Source organism: Schistocerca americana, chromosome X, assembly GCF_021461395.2.
Source record: "Schistocerca americana isolate TAMUIC-IGC-003095 chromosome X, iqSchAmer2.1, whole genome shotgun sequence".
NCBI classification, from domain to species: domain Eukaryota; kingdom Metazoa; phylum Arthropoda; class Insecta; order Orthoptera; family Acrididae; genus Schistocerca; species Schistocerca americana.
The window spans coordinates 443,175,628-443,192,212 of record NC_060130.1 but is presented as its reverse complement, the minus strand read 5'-3'; the positions used below and the strand labels follow the sequence as shown (position 1 = coordinate 443,192,212).

The window sequence follows — 16,585 nt, the reverse complement described above, 5'->3', positions numbered from 1 at the left end:
TTGATCCAAGTTGGTATTAGCAGTCCCATTACCAGACTTGTTCATTCTGTTGCCCAGTAAAATATATTGGTCAGACAGGGAGAAGTTTTATTGTTAGATTTAATGAACACACTGATAATATAAACTCTTAAACTGCATTTATGCGCTGAGGGACACTCCATTACTAAAGTTTCTAAAAATTTTACATAAGGAACCTAAGGACAATATGCTTAACATTTTAGCAGCAATGGAAATAATGAGATGCTTAAAATCATGCCTGCGTTTATGGTTAATTGGCAGGTAGAATTTACATCACCATTTTCTAATGGCAAATTGGTTACACAAATGTACATACGTGTGTGTGTGGGGAGGGGCGGAGGGGGAGGGGGGGGCATTGGGGGCAGGAGACACAATAAGTACCTAACATGCTTCCTGCACCTTTTGTGGCATTGCTCTATCCTCCTCCTGTGGTTTCACATTTGGCATGTTATTGTGAAGCAGAACTGTTATTGTGGGTTCATTTTAGTTCCTCTTTATAGTTTTAGCAATATACAAAATTGTTGAATTTATTGCATTTTAAAGATACAAATTCTATTGATTTTTTAAGGTGGCAGATCTTTTACCTCTTGAACCTTTGGATTTTGCTGGCCCTTCATTTTTTACCTCTTTGCACAATTTATGTGCACCATGTCACACTGTAGCTTATAATATGGCTTTTACAGTGCTGCTGCCAATGCAATCGCTGCTGTAATTGTTTCTGATGGTGGTCATGTCATTTTTCTTGTAGTTCCAGTTATTTTTATTGTTTTTCAATGACCTTACACAATATTGCCCCCAAGTTGGACAAACTGCTTTGCCCTTAGGAAGTGGCTAGATCTAGATGCTGCTCTGCACACACAATGTTTATAGTCACTGGAACTGCAATTGTCTTGCACACAAGACTAATACCTCATCACCATTTCCTGTAACCTACAACAATTAATGAACATTTTTACAGTTATGAATTTATTGTCTGTCAAAATATTAACACAACTTAAATTGCAGGGTCCCCATATTCAGGAAAACTTCACTGAGAAAATAAATGAAATAGGAAGAACTAACACTCTAAGTTCTGAAAGGGTAACTTCTATCAAAGGACACTTGATAATAACCTGAGCAAGTTCCGCATGATGTAGCAAATAAATGTCACCTGTAGTCAATTACTACTGACAGAGTGATGTTATTACCATATTACAGCAGAGAAAGTGGAAAGACTGGGTGTTGTGGTATTTTATATATTTTTGTTAAATATATGCTTTTCATGTGCTTGTGGCCTCTGGCTCACTATGTTGTGCTCCTCTGGCTTCGTGTATGTGGTGCTGAGCATTCTTTCTGAGGATGGTGCCTGCTTATTCAGTGTACATTCCAATAGTGGGTTGGCTATTATTCCAGAGAAGATTTACTGCATACATCTGGTACACTTGTTTAGTTTGTGGGATTCTTTTCCATGTTTATGTTGCTGGTCCTTACTCAAAAATTTTCGTTTCTAGGGTCACATCCTGCTCTTGTTCCTATAGTTATTTTACTGATGATGGTTGTGTACCTTATGATGCCAATTTTGTGCAGGAAAATAGGGGACTTCTATTATTTCCCCTAAGGGAGATTTTAAGTACATTATGTGGTGTAAAGTCCATGTTCTTTCCTTGCTAATCAAAACTGTATGAAAGCAGTTCATTCTCGTTTTAGTTAATTCTAATTATGATTTTTGTATCTTCTTTAGGTCAACATTTTGCCAGCTGAAGATGTGACTATAATGCCACGAAACTAGACATGATTAATAAAAGCTTTTTGATGCAGCTGTTGTGGTTTTCATCAGTTAAAAACTTTGAATAGCAATGTGCGTATCTACAAGCAAATAGCAAATTATGCTGCAGGAAAGCACTTTATTGTTACATGCACATAACAATGAACAGAATTAGATGTCTGTGTAACATTTTCTCTGCATTCACCTTTTTATTTACCAATCCTAGTGTGTCACAACAACAGTCATTTAATTACCTTTGTCTCCTACATTGTGAAAACTGCCTCCAAGAGCTGATGGATTTCTGATGCTGTTATTGCTACACTCCCCTGTGAAAGGAATAAAATCTGTGTCACTAAGACATCGAAAACATGAATAAATGGCATATATTAAATGAACCAAATCAAAATATAAACTCAATTAAGAGGAAAATGCTATCTAGTGGTAACACACTCATTTTAAGAGATAAGTGGATATAGTCACAACATTCGTGCAAACATAATCAATAGATATCTAACATCTGTTAGGATTAGATCAACCACCCTAAGAAGAGATTAGTGCCAACAGGATTTCCTGTTGATCTGATAAATCATCATCAGTGAATTAGCATTGCATAGTCACTCTAAACTTTCATCTGTTTACAAACCTACTTTCACTTATAACCTGCTGCAATTTCAGTAACCATCTGCCTTGGTAGCCTTAATATGGTTAATTCCATCTCCTCAACTGCCAACATAGTCTCCTGCCAACAAATCTTCTCAATTCTTGCCACAAAATATATGGAATTTTTAAAAATTATCTAAGGAATCTTAAGGTTAATTTCTAAAGCAATACTCGTTTTTCACGTAGCATCTCCCACTGGAGACCATCTAGAATTACTGCATTACTCTCACATTGACTGTAAACAACATCAAAGGGCTAAAAATATTATCTATGTCTTACACATATACCATGTGTACGACTGGTCAAATCACACTTCTTCAAAATACATCTGATATTACTGTAACTTCAAATTGTGTCTCCAGGTTGGGGATAAAATACTGAGTTCTATTTGATTAGGTGTCTTCTTTTAAATAACATATTTGGCCCAATAATTCACAATCATATATTTTGTTTACTGGATGGCTGTGTGGAACTGTATCAAAAGCTCACATCATGACCTTGGATCTCACCATCTGTCTTCAGAGTCATGAGAATGTAAAGAGTCAGTCTTTGCAGAACCCTGTCTATTCTTACAGCAATGGAGTTGTGCACGTTACACAAATCATAATATGTAAGCAGAATGTTGTTTGATAGTGATTTTTTACTTTAAATGTGCAGTGTTTAAAGTACTTTCTTATCCCAAAGAAAGCTGAAGATGGAGATGGAAAGTTATTGTATGTAAAGTACATGCCCGAACCCCTGATCTAATCTGGAAGAATTTGCACTTGTATGCAGTGATAAGGCAAAAAAGGAGACAACTCAAGTCTCGGGAAAATTTTATCCACTTCGAATATCATCGAACATGGAAGCATTACTGCCAACAGATGACCAGTAGATAAGCTTCAGTATGCATCTACCAGCTTAGAGAACCCTGTTTTTGAATCACAGCCTAAGTAGAAGTAATGGTTCAGATAAACTATTCATTAATGACCAATTTTCTTTTTATGTTAATAATTACTTTCCTTGAAGCCATAGTACCTGTAAAAGAAAGGTCCTGAGATATTGGATAACAGGCAGATTTTGTGTAAAAAAAAAGTTTGACACTTAAAATATCTCTATCTTTTGAAATCATGGCGCTCAATGTGGCGAACATCCTAAATAAATAACTAGAGGTCACATAGTTGTGCTAAAATTTGTAACCAGTGTTACCAAGTAGTGTTGTGGATTCTGGTTACATGACTTTTTAAAATATGTTGCTAATACAGAAGCACTGTGCAATGTTAATCCATGTCTTCCTGTGGATTGTCTTTTTAATCAATATCTTTTGTTTTCTGAATGAATTATTCATTAATTTTCAATTTCAAGATCACTGTTTTAGTCTGGTAAAGCCTATAATAAATATGGCTGAGTTGATACCTAAGTAGAAATTTCCTAATTTCACAAGGGAGAATTTTCAAGTGTATTCCCAAATTTACTAGAATTGGATTGAAGATCTAAGTACTGCCATATTTAATATTCCATGATTTACTGAGTTGGACAGAAAGTAGAGTAGTTGCCCAAGTTGGCATGTGAAATGATTCCATTAAGTCAGGTATCTCATTACAGAGCTGCCAACATACATTCTCTTCTAAAAATTCACTGTCTGTTATGTTACGTCTATTAATGTCACAAGTTTGTCACTGACAATATGATTACTTTCAAACAGACAAAAAGTTATGATTTGTCATTTAATCTTAAGTGCTAATGCTAGTAATTGGAGAAGTACACTTTTCCCAGGAACTAAAATTCATTCATGAAAACCAATTCCTTGTTGCAAATAATTTCTTATTCAAAACAGAAAATCAATATGTTGGTTCATTAAACACATTCACAGCTGAAAGCAATACCAGAACAACATTACCATCACTTGTCCGTCACTCAATTCTGATTACCCCAAACACCATTTCGTCTCTCTTCTTTATACTCTAGCCCTTGATATCCAATCACATTTATAGCTTATCTCTTTTCTATCCTTATCTGGGCTGTAAGCCCATTTCCCCACTACCATGACTACTGCAATCATCTGTGCTATCACGTCCTTTTGTCTGAATAACACTTCTTAATTTGAATAAAAGCTGTCTGCACTACTGCTTATTTGTATATAAGATATCATTCTGTGCTATATACCAGGAACAATGAAGTTGTGGATAAACAGATATCTCCTTCCCTTATATTCTTGGCTTTACACATAGACTGTAATTACTCGTAAAGAGAAAGAAGCTACCAAAGTGTTAAATCCTTGTAGAACCCAATGGAATATTTTGTGTGTGTGTGTGTGTGTGTGTGTGTGTGTGTGTGTGTGTGTGGGCGCGTGCGCGCTTTTAAACATGAATCACTGTCAAATGAGTATTTGCCTCTGAAGTTTTACCTATACTATGATAAATGCAACACAAACATTAAATAACACATTATAATCTCAAAATGGTGATTACAGTACTAAGTAGACATTCGATTAAAAGGTACTACTAACCCGGGCCATCATAAGGAACATAAGGTGATTCGTCTACTTCTCTTACAGTAGACACTTTACAGTGATTTGTGCTGGTGGTAAATGATCCCGCTCGTCGAGGCACCTCAAAGTTTTTATTAGTTGTCTGTTTTCCACATACACCTACAAAGAAGAGATTTAATGAAGTTATTTATTGATATTATTATACTTATCACTCACATTGCAGTAAAGACAAAAAACTAGCAATGAAAGCAGCAGTGTCATTAGGCAATACAATAAATGATGACAAACCAATCATCCACCATCAAGAGAAGTAATTCCCAACATGGGTTAATTTACCACCCCCTCATTCACGGGTAGGAGGAATAAAATGAAATTTTCTGAGATGTACAAAGAAAGATGGTCCTATCATGAAGCCAAAATATATTTTAAAATCATATTTATAATCACTATTTTGTTAGACTCTTAGAATTTGTCAAATCAGTAAGCAATGATTAGCTACAATTGTGAAACACATCATTATTGTGTGAGGTGATCCAGCAGAAGCCACAGCTTCTGAAATTAATGTGTGCACAGACCACAATTTACCATAACCTGCATTGGCTGCGACTATTGACACAAAGTATTACACTGTCTGGTCAACTAGAAAAACTGTCACATTACTGAGACAGGACAGAATGTGTGCACTATACCTATTTTAAACACAACCAATATTGTGTATTGGATGGCAGAAGTATACCAGACTCCAACAGTAAAAATGTCAGATGAGTCTTCCGCTGACAACAGGCAGATAATTTATGAAACACCTGCAAAACATTCAAGCACAGAGACGTCTTTTGGCTGACCCACATTCACACTGACAGATGAAGGCACGATAATCAAAAATATGCAACCTGATAATAGGAATCAAAATTACTGTAATGTACAAAATTTAATATTTTTCACTTTCAATGAATGTGACTGTTGTCATTGTTGTTATTTTCAGCTGAAGACTAGTCTGGTGCAGCTCTCCACACTAATTATCTCATGGAACTATCTGCATAACTATTCCAACAGACTGAAACCTGCTTTCTATAGTCAAGCCTTTGTCTTGTTTCACAATCTTTAACCCACACACTTCCCTCCATTACTAAATTAACTATTACTTCATGACTCAGGCTGTGTAATGCCAGTGGATCCCTTCTTTTAGTCAAATTGTGCCATAATTCCTCTTCTCCTCAATTTGATTCAGTACTTTAATTATTTGATCCACCCATCTAATCACCATTCTTCTGTATCACCACATTTTACAAGTTTATATTCTCATCTTGTTTGTGCAGTTCAAACTTCATGTTTCTCTTCTGTATAAGGCTACAATCCAGCCGAATACTTTCAGGAAAGACTTTCCAGTGTCTTAAATTTACATTTGACCCTTTTTTTTCAGGGACATTTTTCTTCCTATTACCAGTTCGCATTCCATACCCTCTTTGTTTCGTAATCTAATTCCCTCAGCAACAACTAATTTAATTAGACTAAATTCAATTACCTTTGTTTTACTTTTGTTAATGTTCATCTTATCCAGTCAATTTAACTAATCTTCCAAGTCTTTGACTGCCTCTCAATGTAATCAGGAAACCTCAAAGTTCTTTTATTTCTTCTCCCTAAACTTTAATGCCCTTAACAAATTTATCACTGGTTTCCTTTGTCACTTGCATAATATACACACTGAATAACACAGTGGTAGACTACAGCTCTATCTCATTCCCTTCTCAAATACTACTACCTTTACATGTCTCAACTCTTGCAGCTGCAGTCTGATTTCTGTACAAGTTGTAGATAAGCTTTTGAGCCCTGTATTTCACCTCTGATACCTTTAGAAGTTCAGAGAGCATATTCTAGTCAAAATTACCAAAAAGTTCTCTACATCTACAAATCCTATAAACACTAAATAGCCTTTCTTCCATCGACCTTGTAAGATGAGTCTTAAGGTCAAGTACTGCCTTGTATGTTCTTACTTTTCTCACGAAACTGAACTTGTCTACTGTCTATCGGTCTTTCCATCATTTTGTAAATAATTTGTGTTAGTATGTTTTCAACTATTATTTATTAAACTGATGATCCAGTAACACTCATAGATCAGCACTTGCCTCTTTGGAACTAGGATTATCACGTTTCTTGTAGTCAGAGTATTTTGTCTGTCTCCTATCTTGCATACCGGATGGAACAGTTTTGTCATGGCTGGTTCCCCAAGGATAAGCATAATCCTAATGGAATGTCATCTACTACAGATGCCTCAATCTGACAAACATATTTCATTGCTCTGTCAAATTCTTCTCGCAGTATCATGTCGTCCTCTCATCATCTACTTTCCTTTTTCTTTCCGTAAAACTGTCTGCAAGTTTCTTTCCTTTACTTAGACTTTCTGCATATTCTTTCAACCTCTCAGCCTTCCCTTCTCTGCTTCGAAATCCCTTTCATTCTGAACTCTGACATTCATTCAGCTGTTTCTCTTTCCTTCCGAAGTTTCTTTAATATCCACGTACACGATACATGTATGTCTTTCTCATAATTGTCCCTGCATCTACAGCTTTTCATTTCTCCTTCAGCCAAACCTGCTAAGCCAATTTGAATTTTTTATGACTATCACCATTAAATCATAAAGTAGCAGGTGAAGTAGAGGTGATGCTGACAGTCTTCCATGACAAAGAGAGAGAGAAAACCTGTCATACTGAATTTACGTCAAACAAGCTGTCACTAATACCTCTGATTTCAGTATGTTTAACTTCTTATAGCAGAGGACCTATTGTGCCCATGTCAAGGGGTGGAGCTTCCCTGTAATGTTTCGCAAGATAAATGGTTCATAAAGAAATTTTTGCTCCAAGTGTAAAGCATTTCGTCAACCATAACCATCCTCTCTTCAGATATGCTCCACTGCAGTTAGAGAAGTGAAATGAAATGATCGTGTGGCATTGGTGGCCCATCCAGGGAAGTTTGGCCGCCATGTTGCAAGTCTTATTTCAGGTGATGCCAGTGATGATGATGATGATGATGATGATGATGAAAGGATGAGGGCAACACAACACCCAGTCCACGAGCAGAGAAAATCTCCAACCCAGCCGGGAATCAAACTCAGGCCTGCTGCATCATGTTTTGAACTTCACACCTTACCATTATAAACCAGTGGGAATTTTCATAAGCTGCACGGGAATTAAATCTTAACTGGCAGAGTCACTAAAATATAAAGAGTAACGGCCACGTCACAGGAAGAAAGGAAGATGAGCTTAATTAAAGAAACAACCAAAGAACAAATTTGCTGCATACACATACAAACAACTGGCTTAAAGTAAATGTTTAAGGATTGTTTTCTTATTTAATTAGTCATACTGACAATTAGATTACAAAATTTATAAATGAAATATAAATTAATTAAAACTAAAGAAACATGTCTAGTATAATGTGAATTTATATAAAACAGCTATTTAATTTGCATCTCTCCAGTACAACTTACTTGGATCACTGCAAGTTTTTTTGAGTGTGATAACATCATTGGAAAACAAAATTTTGGTTACTAACTTTATGATTTACTGACTTACATATGGCCAATTGGCCTGTTTTTGCATCATTCACTGCACAACTATTTGGAAACGAAAAGTTGCTTGGTCAATATAATTTCAGAACACAAATGATAAATTCAAAATAAAGTCAAACACGACATTTAACATCAAGAAGCACAATTACACACTGTCTCACTAACAAGAACTTCCTACCAATTGTTTGTTTCAGTTATAATGTGAATTTTGCCAGTAGCAGCTTAATAGTTGCATGTTATTCAAAAGGATTCTGAGGAGTGGACCATAGATAAAACAAACGCCTGTAAACTTACGTATAATGAAGTAGTACAAAGTGGGGGCAAGGAGCATGGGAGAGAGGGGGAAAGAGAAAGAAAGAGAAAGAAAGAGAGAGAGAGATAGAGAGATAGAGAGAGAGAGAGAGAGAGAGAGAGAGAGAGAGAGAGCACGGGGGGGGGGGGGGGGGGCGGGAGGACAGGGAATCAGAAATGCAGCCAGATGTACATAAAGGAACTAGGAGCAACATAGGATGAGAAACATAACACATACTCCCACACAATTTACACATCCGGCTACAAAGAAAGTGGCTTCCAAGTATACGTCACACATTAAATTAATAAGCTAGCCAAAAACGCAACTCTTCATATGTAGCCAAATCAATATCTCCAATTTTCCACTTGTCTTCTAAAAGGCAAGAATCACATGGGTACACACCTAATACAAGCCAATTTTTAAAACTTATGTTTTCCATTAGTTGTCATATATGGAACATGCTTTCACACAATAAAACTGAAATAAAATGTAAAGTTCATTACAAATTAGTATTTCTAATGCAATATAGCACCCCCCCCCCCTGCTGCTCTATCTGTCCATCTGCTCCTCTCCCCTTTTTCTGTCCATTTTCCCCTCCCTCCCTCTCTGTCCATCCTCTTCTCCACCCTCCTCCTTCCCACTCATTGTCTGTCCACACCTCCCCTGCCCCCTTTCTCTCTCCATGTTATCACACTCACCTCAATAGAAGGCTGATGGATCTTCCCCCCACAGTCTTTCTTACCAGACTAACTAACATGTGTAAAAAATTTTGTTGACATGGCGCCAGGGATTTAGAATAAGCTTACCGCCTATGGCTTTTTCCACATACGCACATGTCAAATACATGCTCTAGTGAATTTCGGCCCGCAGTTTAATTTTCACACAGCTCAACATTTAAGACGTATCTCCGGAACTATGTGCTGTACAATGATGCAATTTTGCAGGAACATTAAGAGGTACACAGAGCGTGTTCCATAAGTAATGTGACCAATTTTTTTTCTGATGCAACGGTACACCACAGCGTGTTTTAACTGGCTCGGCTAGGTGGATGTGGGTGTTAATTCAAAACGCTCATGGTCTCATTCGGCTGCAAGCTGCCGGAGAGTCAGGACATGCATTCCCGTCAACCACATTTTGAGTTTATGTAACACGGCAAAATGGATCGTTCTGTAGAGCAACGGTACGCTATCAAATTTTGCGCTAAACTCGGGAAGTCCGCCACCGAAATGTTTCCATTACTTCAGCATGCCTTTGGGACTCAATGCTTGTCCAAATCACAAGTTTTCCGATGGCACAAGTCGTTCATGGAGGGCCGAGATGAGATCACTGATGAACCTTGCAGTGGACAGCCATCAACCGCACGAGTCGACAAAAATATGACGTGTGTGTGCAATTGTTTGAACTCTGACAGATGAATGAGCCTTCAATTGATAGCACAAACTCTATACATGTCAGAAACAACCGTTTTCCATATTGTGACCAAAGATTTGAACATGAGAAAGGTATGCGCCAAACTCGTCCCGAAAGTGTTGGCCGACGAACACAAGCACATGCGAGCGCTTTGGTGCCGAGAAATGTTGGAAATGTGTGAAAATGATTCTCAGTTTCTAAACTCAGTTATTACTGGTGATGAGTCGTGGATTTTTGAGTACGATCCTGAGATAAAAAGGCAGAGTTCAGAGTGGCACACCTGATCATCGCCCCATCCCAAGAAGGCACGCATGAGCAAGTCCAGGATCAAAACGATGCTCATTGTCTTCCTTGACGTCAGAGGCATTGTCCACCTCGTATTCATACCCACCGGGACTACAGTAACTCAGCTTTCTACTTGGAGTGCTTAAAAGACTGAAAAGGAGGGTCTCGCGCTGCTGAAGCGACATCAAGGACACGTGGAAAGTTTACTACGACATCGCGCCGAGTCACAGCGCCTTCACTGTCAACGACTTCCTGGCCAGGACCAAGACCCCATTGGTTCCCCAGCATCCCTACAGTCCTGACCTGGCTCCCACTGACTTTTTTTTTGTTTAAAAGGAGTCATGAAAGGAAAACATTGGGACACGACTGAAAGCATCCAGATGCATGTTACATCAGCTCTAAACGACATTCCAGAAAAGGCATTCCAGAAAAGGCATTCCAGGCATCGAAACACTGCCTCCAGAAGTGTATGATGCAAGAGGGTGCTATTTTCAAAATTTTTGATTATTTGTACGAATATATTCAATAACTGATTTTTTTATGAATTTAGTCACATTACTTATGGAATTCACCTTGTATGTGGCTACTATCTGCAAAATATGTTGTAAATAGAGTTAGTAGTAAAGAAGTAATAAATTAAAATGTTGTGCTTCATGTGTCAGTTTTGCTGGACGAACAGCAGAAATGTAATAAGCGATAAAGATTTTCCTTTCGCCATTTTGTGGAGGTTGTCAGTGAGAAAAAGTTTCGTAAAGGTTTGAAATTGTGTGTAAAGTTTGTTGCAAGTCTCTAAGTGCTGTCATTCTCAAATATTGGGTGACTAAAGTACGGGTATTTTTGCGGCATGGGCTACACTGTTTTTACACCACCACCACCACCACCACCACCACCACCACCACCACATCCTCACCCCCTTGATTGGTCAGTGGCTCTTACCCCAACAGGGGCAATTAGCGGACAGTAAGTGATATGCATACCAAGTTCGGTTGAAACTGATCCTGAGGCTTAGGAGGAAAGGTGGAACATATATACATACATTTTTATAATATGCATGGATGTCCACATACCTGATAGCAACAGATTTATGAACAAATACAATATGGTAGACTATTTAGCTTTAAGAACAACGAATTCCTTTATTGGAGAAAGAAGACACAGAAGAATTGAAACAAATGGATGTTTCTTATGACTGGACAGGAAAAATCACATTTCCTAAATTGGTCAAAAAAGTTTCCACCATACTTCTGACTTCCGTAGTTTGTGTTCAGACACCTGATTCTTAATACTTGTTTGATCACAGTGAATTATTATCTGAAGCCACATGTGTAATGAAGGTGAAGGTAAACTTCCTCTCAGTGCTGTTCTCTAGAGCACACTGTGTGTCCTATTGTGAATGAGACTGTGAGGTTTGTTACTCTGTCAACATGCCTCTACAGGTAATTTCAAGTTTATAGACTGCACACGAGACAGCAATTACCCTGTAAACAACAGCGACTTCATACAAACATTAAACTGCTATCCCGAGGCGCACAACCTTTAAAGATCTGTCTAATACTGGCCGAATGAGGACAGAAACACCAGCTGCAGACCATGTAACACAAATTATGGCTTCTGAGTGTCCTAAGGAGAATGAAACAAACTGTTACCTGCCTTTTAAATGGTAACTGAAAGAGATGTGTCAATCCAGATATCAAACAACCAGTCCATACAATCAGTTTGGTCTCTAGACATCCATTATAAACAGTAGTACAAACCCCAAGAAGTGTGTTACATGTTGAAGGTGGGCAAGGGAACAAGTGGAATGGAACTTGAATAAATGGTGCTGGTTAAGCGATCCCAGGATTCGTCCCATGCCAGATGATTGTCACAGAAGATACGAAGTATCCAGGTATCAATGCATGTCTCATCTACATATCTACTCTACATGCCACCATACCGTGCATAACGGAAGGTTACTTCTGGTATTACTACTATTTCTCTGTGCCATTTGTGGTGCATGGGAATAACAACAGTCAGTAAACCTTTGTCATTTCTGAGTTTCTCATTGTGGTCACTTCTTTGGTTGGTTGATTTGAGGAAGTGGACCAAACAGCAAGGTCATCACTCCCATCAGATTAGGAAAGGATGTGGAAGGAAGCCAGCCGTGCCCTTTCACAGGAACCATCCCAGCATTTTCCTGAAGCTATGTAAGGAAATCACAGGAAACCTAAGTCAGGACGGCTGGACATGGATTTGAACTTTCGTCGTCCTGAATGTGAGTCTAGCGTGCTAATCATTGTGCCACCTCACTTGGTGGTCACTTCACGAGACGTGTGAGAGGAAGCAGTAGGTTGCCCTACTCCGTTCAGAACCTGCTTGGAATTTCAACAACAAACCTCTCTCTTATCCACAATGCCTCTCTTGCAGTGTGTGCTGCTGGAGTTTGCTGAACATCTCTGTAACGTTATTGTGCCTACTAAACTGCCCATGACAAAACATACTTCTCTCTCTCTCTCTCTCTCTCTCTCTCTCTCTCTCTCTCTCTCTCTCTCTCTCTCTCTCTCTTCCACCCCCCTCCCTCGCCCCTATCACTACAAACTGATTAGCAATGCTCAGTCATCACCCGAACAAATGTTTTGTGAGGCACATCTATTATGAGCGATTTACATTTTCTTAAGATTCTTCCAACAAATTCTCAGTCTGCCATATGCCTGTTCTATTAGTTTTATGTGATCATTCCACCTTAGGTTGCTCTGGATGTCTGCTCCTAGATATTTTATGGTTGCTACTGTTTCCAGTGATTTATCACCAACAGTGTGATCAAACAGTAATGGATATCTTTGCCTATATACATTCAATATGTTAAAACTTCTTCAAATTCAGAGATAACTGCCAATCTCTGCACCCACTATTGATCCTTTGCATGTCTTCCTGAATTTCTCTACTGTTCTGGCATTGCAATCTGCTTGTCATGGTAATGATGCATGATACCTATACTAACTAATCCAACCTTGCATGAACTATCGCAGCTAGTAAGCCACTACTGCTCTTACTACCCATCCCACTGTCGCAGAGGTTTTTTTCCCACGGCACGAGCCATGGCACTTTTTTTTCCACTGCTCTTCAAATCGCTACCCTCACTCGCATTTCGTCCACTATCTATCACCTGATGGACCGTGTTAATGCGTAGCCTTACCCAGACGCACGGACAACATCACAGCCCAGCATCCTGTGATCCACATACTAGACAACTAACATGTTTACGGAGGTGACAGTAGAACTTTTGGTTTGGTCACCACGTTGGTGCGGGCATGGAGGGGCCCCATCTCATCCTTCCTACTGACAAAGCATTACCTGTGAACAGCATCACAAAGCTTCCAATGTTATTAACTAGATCATTTATATACATATTGTGAACAGTAATGGTTCTGTAACACTCCCTCGGAGTACAATCAAAATTACCTTTTACTTTTGTCAATTCCATCCCATCAAGAAAAATGTGTTTGTTTTGTCTGCTAGGGAGAGCTGAATCCAGTCATAAATTTGGCCTGGGTCTCAATAACCTCCTATTATGTTCACTAAATGACAATGTGGAACTGTATCAAATGCTTTCCAGAAACTGACGAACACAAAACCAACTGAGTGCCATTATCTAAGGTACTCTGAATCTGATATCCAAACACAAAAAATGGTTCAAATGGCTCTGAGTACTATGGGACTTAACATCTGAGGTCACCAGTCCCCTAGAACTTAGAACTACTTAAACCTAACTAGCCTAAGGACATCACACACATCCATGCCCGAGGCAGGATCCAGACCTGTGACCGTTGCGATCGCGCGGTTCCAGACTGAAGCACCTAGAACCACTCAGCCACTGCGGCCAGCTCCAAACACATCAAGCTGATTTTGCAAGATCTCTGTCAGCAGAATCCACATATATTTTTTATGAGATCTTTGTCCTCCAAAAACACCATAACGTATGAGCAAAAAACATGTTCCATAATTCTACAACAGACTGACATGAGCGATATGGCCTATAATTATCTGAATCTGTTCAAGGACCATTCTTGAAAATGGGAACCACCAATGCTTTTTTCCCATTGGTTGGTATTCTTCATTCTCCCAGCAATCTACGAGACACTGCTCCTGGAAGGTGAGCAAATTCTTTCATGTGAAATCTATAGAATGTCACAGATATCTCATCTGATACAGATGACTTTCATGTGATCAGTGATTTTAGTTGATTCTGTATTCTGCAAGCACTTACCTCAATATCTAGCATTTTGGCATTCATACAAGGATTTTGTGCAACAGTCTTCTCTCTCTCTCTTTCTCATCTTCCTTACTGTCACCAGTAGAGTCACCGAGTGACTGAATAAAAGATTTTGATCTAATTACTAATTGTATCTAATACCAAAACTTCTTAAGATTTATGGTGATAGCTAAGTGTTTTGTGTGCACTGCTTTTGAATTTATCCCATTTGTGCTCCACATCTTCATTCTCAGAATATTTGCTCTTATCTGCTCCGATACTCAGCAATTTGTTTCCTGTCATGCTTGTTAAACAAGAGGCATGCAGTCCCACAGGTCCAGCAGAGAGGCGGGTCAGTCACGTTTCGGACTCTCTGGTACAAACGAACGGACATTGGATACCTCTTACCATTATGAAGGATAATTTGAGGACTGTGTAGTAACAGCATACAATTAACATTTCAGTGAAGGGTTACTCTTCCATGATGATAATGCATGTGCACACCACAGCCACCTAGTGACCATCTTGCTCCACGAACAGGCATCAACAGAATGCAATGGCCTGTTGGGTCTTCCGACATGAACCAAACTGGGCATTCTGCAATCAGTTTAACTTTTAGTGTGTCACTGCAAGCCACCATCCCACAAAACTAGACGAACTCAGAAGGGTCACCGTTGATCTGCAAAATCTCTACCATTTGTGGACACCATTCTGAGGTGGATCTTACAAGGCATAGGGTGGAGCAACACAGTACTAAATGTTACCTGCAAGCAGCTTTTGATTTCACAGGCACACATTTATGAACAGACTGCCATCATTTTGGTCAACTTTTCATTTATATTTCTCTGTTTTTTACTTTCGGAGGTATTAATCTTTCATTCCAACTCCCCTTGAATCTGCACCCATATACATTTAAAGGTATGTAGGTGGTGTCAAAGCTTATTCTGTAGTACTTTTACTTTCTCGCTTTTCACCACACAAAGGACACTATTTTTCAAAAGCACTAAAATGCTGGGGTTAGGCATATCCTAGGAACAATTAGGGACTAAACTCCTGACTTTTGGATTTGTAGTCCCACATGGAACTAAGAAATTACAGAAAAGGTACAATGTCTGTGAGAGAATAAATAATGGAAAGCAATTTACTTGGAACCCCCTCAGAAATTATGCAGTTCCCTCTACCCCCACCACATCAGAAAATCTCAGTACATTAGGAAAGTGTTATGTTGTAGGCTTCTCCATTAGCACATTCAACAGATTTTTTTCAAGCCAGATATGGATATATAGCCGAGTTCTGTAATTACTGTCCAATCAGTGGCAGATTTGAAATGAAACTCAATTAATTTCACTGAACTGCCAAGTCGCCAAATAGCGAGGCATATAAAATGTTGCAATTGTGATGAACAGTCCTGGAATAATACGCAAATACAACAAATTTGAATACTACACGAGATGTCTCTCAGCTATAAAATGCTAAGAACACATTTATATGTGATATTCATTAACATAGCGATAGTGGTTAGCTCGGACTAGCATTAATGATATGCGTGTTTAAGAAACTTCAAATAAAAAACTGCTACGTAATAATACTTCCTCGCGGCTACCAGATTAGTTAGTTATATACTTTCAATGTCAACAATACGTTTTATGACAACACAATTGCGTTTATTCACATGCTTAAGACACGAAACAGATACAACTGAAAATAGATGAAACTCCAAAATGACAGTCGAGGCGCACAGGCATTCACATATAACCTCGAAAATGTTTTCTCTTGCGGTGAGAACCAGTGTACCCACCCACTACTCCGCAGTTCTGCGCGCGAATGTCGTGCCGCCAATCACGTTCCAGGAAACGCCGCGGCGCGGCGCTTTCTCGGCACGCATTTTATAACAATACAGCTGCGCTCTT

The 16,585-nt window shown here is 38.8% G+C and overlaps 1 long non-coding RNA gene across 1 annotated transcript in view; it reads right to left on the bottom strand.

Moving 5' to 3' along the window:
• Nucleotides 1–1,881: 1,881 nt before the first annotated feature.
• Nucleotides 1,882–16,585, bottom strand: part of LOC124554983 — a 44,756-nt gene continuing 30,052 nt past the window's right edge. The window contains exons 3-4 of the long non-coding RNA XR_006968505.1: nt 4,911–5,051; nt 1,882–2,088 (exon numbers count right to left, since the gene is read on the bottom strand). This is a non-coding gene — a long non-coding RNA (uncharacterized LOC124554983). The remainder of the gene's footprint in view (nt 2,089–4,910; nt 5,052–16,585) is intronic.